Consider the following 7575-nt stretch of genomic DNA (forward strand, 5'->3'; position numbering starts at 1 on the left):
TACATAGGCTAGTGCTATGAGCATTCTAGATTTAAATGGTCAGAGGGATTGACCCTCCATTTCTTTCCTTGGAAGATATACCATTATCTAATCAACTGCACTGCTCTGAGGTTTTCCTGCTATTCAGCCTAAATTTTACTTTAAATTTCATCCCATTGCTCTTGCTTTTGTCCAAATGACAAGGCAGAGGCACACTTTAAAGACTAACTGAATCAGAGATGTAGCAGCTTTCAAGAGCCACAGTTCACTTTAGAATCATAGACTCATAGAAAATAATATCTCTAATAAAGTTAGCAAGGCTCACAAAAGTGTATGCATCTCTGATTCAGTTAGTCTCTACGGTGAACTTCTAACTTGCTTTCTGGCTGACTTCAGACTAACATGGCTAACTACCACTCTTTTTATCCAAGTGGATCTCTTATTTGTGTTTTCACTCTTCTGTACAAATCATCAATGTTTCACAGAGTAAGCACTTTTATACTTTAATACACATGTGATTTCAAGTGTTTATTATTTTTTCTCTACATTTGTTAGCTTTCAATACTAGGACTGCCTAATGAGACTTGGTATAATACTAGTATTATTCAATAAGTAGACACTCTGAAAAGCAGAAAATACTTAACAAGAGAAAATTACTGACTTGTTTGCTTCTTTGAAGAAAATATTATAGTAAGATTCTTATTTATGTCTTGGTTCCCTAGAATACAAAAAGTGAAATCCCTAAGTGTCTGAAGGGTTTTATTTGGCCCCGTGGGGCAGCTGTAGCATGACAAGGTGGGTATGAATGAATCAGGTGTTCTCCCATACTTGCTGTGTATTAGGGCTGTGAAAAGCTTCAGTAGCTGATTCAATTCGAAGGAGATTTGGCCCAATTCGGGGGCCGAATCTCTGAATCCAAATCAAATCAGGAAACCCTTTAAAAGGTCCAAATTGAATTGGAAGCCTCTGAATCGATTCTAAAGCCTCTGAATTGATTTGGAGACTTGGGTGGTCCCTGCTTGCTGGAGCAGGGAGCTGGACCTGGGCTCCGTGCCAGTAAGTATGGGGCAGGAGGGCTGAAGGGGTGGGGAGGGCACCAAGCCCCACACTCACTGGATGCAGCAGCAGCAATCAGGGCAGCAGGGATCATACCCCCACCTGGCACCTGCATGGCAGCTGTCACATCGCATGGATGCAGTGTGGCTCGGCAGGGTGCTGTGGGGCTCCGCATGCTGTCCAGGAGCTGGGGCTGCTCGGGCCAAGTGCTGCTGGGCTCTGGGTGACTGCTGAAGCCACCCCAGCTCTGGGACAACACGTAGCACCCTGCTGAACCATGCTGCACCTGTGCGATGTAACAGCTGCTGTGCGGGTGCCAGGCTGGGGGGCGATCCCTGCTGCCCCCACTGCCCTGTACTGCACGGAGGGGCTCTGCCATGAGCTCCCAGAGGCCCTGATCACCACTGCTGCAGCTGGTGAGTGCAGGGCTTGTTTGTTTTGTGTGTTTGTTTGGTTTTTTTAAAGTGCCAGGATGCTGGGGCCAGGAGGGGCAGCCGGGCAGGGCCGGGGGAACGGGTAGGGGGTGGGGTGCTGCCACTATGCCCCTACTGCCTGTTCAATTCAGCGGAAATTTGGCCCGATTTGGCGGCTGAAACTCTGAATCCAAATTGGCTGAACTGAATCAGGACAGCGATTTGAATCACTGTCCCTCCAAATCGGCTGAATCTGAAGGCGAATCGAATACTTGCTGCTTTGTACAGATCTACTTTGTATGCCTTCAAATTATTCTGACTGAAAAGGAAGTGGATGTTTTTGATTTTAAATAAACAACAATTTTAAAAAATGGAAAAAATATTTTATTCAAAATGAATAATGATGTATATAAAAACACTTTATCAAAGACTCCTGAAAACTTAAAGAGAGATGAGTAAGTAAAAATCCTACTGGAAAGATCTCTTCAGAGGAGCAAAATTATAGGTCAATACCTGTCTCTGTAGATATGACCTGTGAGGATTCCTACCTGTTGGGTGGGATGTAAAAAAGGCTGTAACAAAAGAACCATCAAAAAGGGAGAAATAGGAAGGGGTGGAGTCACTAACATAAAGGAAGCTTGGTCCTAAATTTGTGGTTACTCTGTAGGATACATGCTAAGACGAAAAACCCACCACACCTTTCAGATAACCTTGGTCAACTTAATAGTCATCCCAGAACAAGCAGAGTTTCTAGTGTGTTGGTTAGTTTGGCTTCGCATGCCTTGGAAATGAAATCAATAGCAAAGGAGGACCAAAATATGCTTCCCTGTAATAGGCCAATTCTAAAGTATAATGCTACTGTATATTAATGCTTGGAGCATATGGCTGATTTGTAGTTGTCTTTGATGGAAACATCTCTGAAGCAAGCAATAAAGGCTGTTTTGCCTCAGTGCAGTTTGACCCTGCATCCTAACTTCAGGACAGATATATTAGGATTGTGAAATGCAATAATATGGTTGTTTAGATTTGGGAATTTAATAACAAAGTTGCCCACTAAATTGCTACCAAATGAGAAAAACATTCAGTTGACTTTCTGAGGGCTTTAATTTGTGGCAAGTAAAACTTTAGAACTTTTTAACCTCAAGCATAAAATGGTCCTCATTAGGATGGTTATGCTGGGCTAAATGTGGTGTGGCTCCAGGAACCTGAAGGAAGTGAGTGGTTCAAAAGACATGTTCACCGGTGTTGACAGGCCACAGAAATATGACACAGAATTTTTTTTTTTTTTTTTTTTTAGCAGATTTCAAGTGCCCAGCCCCAATGTGAACCTGAAGAAAGGGTACAGATACACTGGTCCGCCTTAGACTAATTCAGGATATCCCTAAATTATTGCCAAATATATTTAAATTGAATTAATCTTTAAGTTTTACGATGTTAATACATACCAAAATTACAATGGAAGAAATGTCTCGGGGTTACTTCTTAGTACTCAGAGTTTATTCCTTAGTAAATCTTATTCCATAGTCAAGAGCAGACACATAACCAGATCTCCTAAGCTCACTGCCTTCAGTAGGCCCTATTACAGCACCTGCACTAGCCAGAGTGGATCCAGTTTGCACTGAGTAAAAGGCTGCTGTGGGATGCTGTTTAGCAGGATGTAAACAGTAGGTATGCCTGTGTAGTTTACACCCATGTATAGCTACTCCTTACTTTCTGGAGGGTAACTTTGCACAGTACGGAGTGACTTACTTCAGTGTAAGGCTGTTTCACTTTTTCCTTGGATAAATATCAGTTTCTTCGTAGTGAACAGGTTGTGTCTGCATTTCAGTATTCAGACATGAAAAAGTCAAGCAGGTTTTGTGTGCATTAAATCAAAGTGCCTGCTCAGAGCTAGCTGCAGTAATGATGAGGTCCTTTTCCCCATGGAGTTGTAGATCTTTCCAAATTTGAGGACTAATGACATGGTTTTAGAGCCAGGTGACCAGGAGTCAGTAGGCATAAAAGACACATTTCTGACAGGGAGGTCCTGTCATGGCAGGCTGGCTCAGTGCTCCAGACCCTTTAAATTGGTTCTTGATTTTTTTGGTTCTTGTTGAAAGATAGCATGTGCCCCTTCTGCTTCTGGTGTTGAGGCCCTCTGCAGAGGGCATTTGAGCATTTTCAAAGCCACTCATCAGCATAAGAACCTGATCATGAAGCAGAAGCTTTCTTTCCATCCTTGAAAAGAATATTCAATTGAGTCAGCAAGCAATGTTTGTAAAGCACTCTGATGAAGGTCTGGGTAGGAAAGCCATCCTGCTGGGCTTCTAGTGCTGGTGCTGGAGCACTACACTACCAAAGAAAAATACCTTGGACATATCAAGGTGCTGAGAACACTGAGGCAAGGACATATGGCAAGCACTAGAAGTTTATCTGTGCCAAAGCACTTGCTGCAGTCTCCAAGAGAGACGAGGAAAATCATGTGTCAAAGCAGGTTCCTACATGCATCGAATCACTCAAGGCAACAGCCTCCAATAATAGCACAGCTGTACTGAAAGTTGAGAGGAATCCTCTACCAACTGCAGAGGGAACTGACTGGAATATTAGCAAGACCAAGTATATGTTTCACAGGGGGGTTGCAAGTGGTGACCATCAGAAATTCTGACCCCGTTCACACTGACTACTGCTGTCCTCAAAGGTCAAATGTTCTTATAGCTTAACCATTTTACCAGAAAGATCTAAAATCCAGAAATTACAATTCTGAAGAGATGGTGTCTTAAAAGAGTAAGCAATTTTTGAGGTTTATAGGTAGGGAGCTTCTGAAAAATTCAGCAGGTAATACCCACTCCTGCCCCCTTCCCACGTCCATGATCCTACCCTGCAAAACTTTTTTAGTCTTAGATATGAAATCAAAAGGCATTTATACACGTGCTTCGAGCCCCCCAAGTTCATTCACTTTGCAGTACAATGCCTGATCAAACGTTATGACTCTGCTATTGTCCCAGGCATGGGGGGCACTTTAATTAGCAAATGAAGCATCATGTGAATCGGCACCCCCTGAAAATGGCGGTGGGCTGCTTTGAACTAACGCTTATTGCACAACTTTTCAATGAACCATTTTCAGCACAGGGATGCTGATACACGTGACACTGGAGGCTGCTGGAGTGCAGCAACTTCCACACTCCAGCAGACTTGATTAATCAAGTCCACTCTGATGCACTAGAATTATAGTGCGTCAGAACATGCTCCCTGCACATGTACAGGAGCCCAAATTTTCAACAAGAATTAAGTGGTCCAGTCTTTGCACAAAAATAAATGAGTTCAGCACAAAACCTAATACCTCAAGGTTAAAGGGACACGAAAGGCAATGACAGCTTTGACACTGACTTCAGTAGAAGCAGGATTAAATCCTAATAAGACAAGGCTTTCTGAAATAAAGGCTTAGGCAGTTTGCTGTAAACTGTGCCACTGCAATGACTGCTTTTTAAACATGATTATTCAAATAATGAAATAAAATACGCACTCACTAAATTGTATGCAGTACCAATAATGCTGAATACTGCTGTATTGAGTTTAGAGTCTACTTTTGGTGAAATACACATTGAGGCTTTCATCTCATCTCATGCTCTCTGTTATAACTTTCTTTTATAACCTCCCAAGTCCCAGCTTTATAGACTCCCCCTGAACAGAATGCTTTTCATACATACCAAAGAGCATGACCATGCTACTATCATCCCCACACTCCTCATCAGGTTCTGATTTCAATTCAGGATCCCAGTTAAATCATTTTCCGTATCCTTACATCTCCCAGTGGACTTGCTCCAGGCTGCTACCTACATATTTATCTCCGTATTCTCTTCCCAGCTATGTCTTTTTACCCAGTATGTGCCTCCTTTCTTCCTTCAGCCCAACCTTAGCATTACTGGCTTTAGAAGGTCTCTTCTACAAGACTTGCATACAAGAGTTGCATAAATGTCTTTTTCATTTATTCTTCCTCTGTTTTTAGATCTCTGTAGATATCATTCCTCCCTTATACATATTTCTTTGTGATTTATGAAGAAGGGATGAAAAATGTTCTAATATTTGTTTAGAATTTTTCCACTTATAAAAGGGCCATTTTACTCTTCGTAATCTTACTCATCAACACATGGAAACAGGAAAACTAGCAGATATGTTACCAAAGGCTGAAATCTTAAAGCTAAAAAATCTGGAGGGAGAAGAAACAGTCTGATCAAAAATCCGTAATAAGTTTAACTCAAATTCCTAAGAAAAGTTTGGTAGAAAAACTGTGAAAAAGTCAACAGCCTTACTTGTTCAACTGACAGCTAAAGGGGCTCCTATTCCACTTGTTTCTCCAGTAAAAATGGGATCAATGAGGCTTTATAGTATTGGTGTCCCTAACATAAAAAAATAACCAGGAAGGAAAAGCCTTAACCTTATGCAAAAAGCTTCATGCGGGCAGGCTTTAGTGCCTTTGTGACTCCAGTGCCTCCAGATCATTGACCTTCATGGAGCTCAATGTAGGAATGGAGCAAGATAGAAAGACTAAACGAGAGAAAAACAAGGAATGTTTTCGAGGCCTTCAGCACAAAATAAATACAAATAAATAAATAAATAAATACAATCACAATATATTTTAGTAGGGTATAAATTGAACAATAAGTTCTCTAGGTGTTGTCACAGGTAACTCATTGCCACAAGCAGCAGCAGTATGTTTCAGGTAGAGGTAGTCTACTCATGTCATAAAAGCTGTGTTGCCAGTCTGACAAGTAGTGTATTTAGCTATGTGAAGAGGCCTCTTCAGAGGAGAAAGATGATCCTGGCTGGGGTTTACCCGAGAGGGCAGTGACTACGCTGAGGAGGGAACTCCCAACGTGCCCAGGACTGAATTCACCAGAACATCAGGTGCGTCGCACTGGCTCCTCCTGGTGCTCCGGGACCACTTCCGGCACAGTTCTCCCTGGGGCAGGAGAACGGGGAGGAGAGAGAATACCTACAGGATGGAAGCTCTGGTTGAGAGTCAAGAGGATAATCCCTGGGAATGGAGCTTGAGACCAAGATGGCCTGTGAGCTCGGAGGAGCTCTGTGAGTGCTGTTTTCTGTCAATCACAGCAGCGGCGAGGGTTAAAAGCCTGAAGCTTGTGAACTGAGGGAAACCTGAAAATACAGGAGTTTCTTTCTTCTTTTTGAGTTTCACTGGCAGTGTGGATCAGGAGAAGGTGTGGCCCCAGGGGGACATTGTCTCGCATTAATGAGGGCAATTAATGGTGTCTGGGAGTGAAGCCTAGCCAGCAGAAGAGGGATTGTGGTTTAAAGGACCCACACCTGTGGGGCTCAGCAGCAGAAGCATTGAGTTCAGGGTTTTTTGTGTTTCATTCTCTGCTTACTAAAAAAAGGGACGGATTTCCCCACAGCATTTTTTTCCTTTATTCCACCAAGGGAAGGAAGCCCTACAGGGCGACTGGACTCCGGGTATCCAGCCTTAGAAAAGAGAAAAAGAAAAGACAAGAAGAGGGATAGGATTGATTTGATTTATCAGACTAGGTAAACAAGTCTGGGTCTGAGTTCTGGACAGTTTAAAGACACTTTCTTTCTGCTAGAGGTAACTATCCAGAAGAAGAATGACAGCTGGCCTTGAGTTAGAGAAAATGGCCAGGCCAACCACATGCATATATTCTGGATTATACCTGATACCGTGATAACAAATGGGAGGTGTGTGGCTGTGGTGAAAAGGGAGGTTCGAGCCCCACTTGGAGGGCACCTTGCGCCATAACCCAACTCGAAAACAATATCACCTCCCAAAAGAACAATCCATCAAGTCGTGGCAGGAGAGAATTAGGTGGGGACTAAAGTCTGCCTAGCTGATCAAGGTATTCCCGACAATCACGGGCAGGTGAATGTCATCAGGACATTGTGGGTTGCACCCTTTTGCCGTGATCCCACTACAAGCTGCCATACAGGAATCCAAGATGGCTGTCATGAATTCACATTTTGGTCAATATTTCAACCCCCACCAGGGTTAGAAAATTAATTCCAATGATGAAACCAACGTTCTATGAACCAAGGAGATCAATCATAACATTTCTGTCATGGTAGCCATATTTCATTCCAATATGGCTGACACATTAACATGTATGTATCGACTCAA

General features: G+C 42.8%; 1 long non-coding RNA gene across 2 annotated transcripts in view; it reads right to left on the bottom strand.

The window, feature by feature from the left end:
* LOC109290749 overlaps positions 1 to 7575 on the bottom strand; it is a 101887-nt gene that overhangs the window by 70469 nt on the left and 23843 nt on the right. For both annotated transcript variants that reach the window (XR_002095674.1, XR_002095673.1), the window contains exon 2: positions 5863 to 5972. This is a non-coding gene — a long non-coding RNA (uncharacterized LOC109290749). The remainder of the gene's footprint in view (positions 1 to 5862; positions 5973 to 7575) is intronic.

The sequence above is a fragment of the Gavialis gangeticus genome, unplaced genomic scaffold (genome assembly GCF_001723915.1).
Source record: "Gavialis gangeticus isolate Ggan-Ray unplaced genomic scaffold, GavGan_comp1, whole genome shotgun sequence".
Taxonomy (NCBI): domain Eukaryota; kingdom Metazoa; phylum Chordata; order Crocodylia; family Gavialidae; genus Gavialis; species Gavialis gangeticus.